General features: G+C 31.5%; 1 non-coding gene across 1 annotated transcript; it reads left to right on the forward strand.

The window, feature by feature from the left end:
* The first annotated feature begins 531 nt into the window (after nucleotides 1–531).
* TRNAE-UUC (transfer RNA glutamic acid (anticodon UUC)) lies at nucleotides 532–603 on the forward strand. Its single transcript has one exon. It is a non-coding gene; the product is annotated as a tRNA-Glu (tRNA).
* The last annotated feature ends 768 nt before the right edge of the window (nucleotides 604–1,371 follow it).

Genomic DNA, 1,371 nt, shown 5'->3' on the forward strand with positions numbered 1-1,371 from the left:
CCCCGGCTTTCATTTAATAAGTCGGATGAAACTTCTTCGTCTAACATCTGAAGGGTAAACTTTAATATACTTTAATTGGAGTTGAGCACATTCTCAATTCTACTCTTTTTTTCTTTTTTTTTATTTTGCCATGGAAAGACTTGTGAATGCTAATTGAAATTCATTTTACTTAGTATATGTATGTTAACTGAATTTCTCTAAATTAACTGGCCAACTTATATCAATGTGACGTATTGTCAGCTTTATTTTTAAAATGTCTTGCCAATATATAGTCACCACTACCCGAGTACCTAATCAACCTTAGTAGTACTAGATTATGTAACTGTCTATAACATTGTTAAAATTTCACTCTGTACATTTAACTTTACACAAGGGAATTTTTCAAATTTGTATATTCCATTGTGACATATAGTTTTCATTTATGTAAACAAAATCGCGTGTGTCTGTGTGTGCTCGTGAGTATGCAGTTGTATGTCTGCATGTTTTATTTACAGAAAATATACATGTTGAGTCTTCCATTAGAATAATAAGTCCCATGTGGTCTAGTGGCTAGGATACCTGGCTTTCACCCAGGAGGCCCGGGTTCGATTCCCGGCATGGGAAGATGTTTTTATACTAGGCATGTAGTTAATTCTAATAGTCAGGCTTTCACCATCACGTGTCTCAATACTACACAGTACTCTAGAAGTTTATGCCAGCTGTGACCAAGTTGGGGAATGATCTTCCTAATCTAGTTGCTGAATCGGTAGAACTTCAAAAGCTCAAACTTGCAGCAAATGTTTTTATGTTGAACAGCCTGACATAAGTCCTTTTATAGTTTATATATCAAATATCTTTTTTTTAATATTGGTAAAGTCTTTAAAAATATTTTATTATAATTATTCATTATTGCCTTTCCTCACTGGGCTATTTTTCCCTGTTGGAGCCCTAGGGCTTATAGTACCTTGCTTTTCCAACTAGGGTTTTAGCTTAGCTAGTAATAATAATAATAATAATAAAAATAATAATAATAATAATAATAATAAATAGTGTCAATTTCATAAGCTTAATGCCACTCTATAGATAGTTTATTATATTATATGATTAACTTGAGTATCATTGCTGATTGCTGTTGATAACAAGTAACATCAGGTTACATCTGAAGTTATTTGTAGGTGAGGATAATATATTCCAGATTCTCAATCTGTGTATTTGAGTGACCTGTTACTACGTTTACCTTAAACAGATTTAGGTTCAGCTTCCCTTGCTTTAGGGTCATGCCAGGCACTCTATTTTCTCATATATATATATATATATAGTGTGTCTGTATGTATATATATATATATATATATATATATATATATATATATTAGAGAGAGAGAATTTATAATA

This window comes from Palaemon carinicauda, chromosome 30 (assembly GCF_036898095.1).
Source record: "Palaemon carinicauda isolate YSFRI2023 chromosome 30, ASM3689809v2, whole genome shotgun sequence".
Classification (NCBI taxonomy): Eukaryota; Metazoa; Arthropoda; class Malacostraca; order Decapoda; family Palaemonidae; genus Palaemon; species Palaemon carinicauda.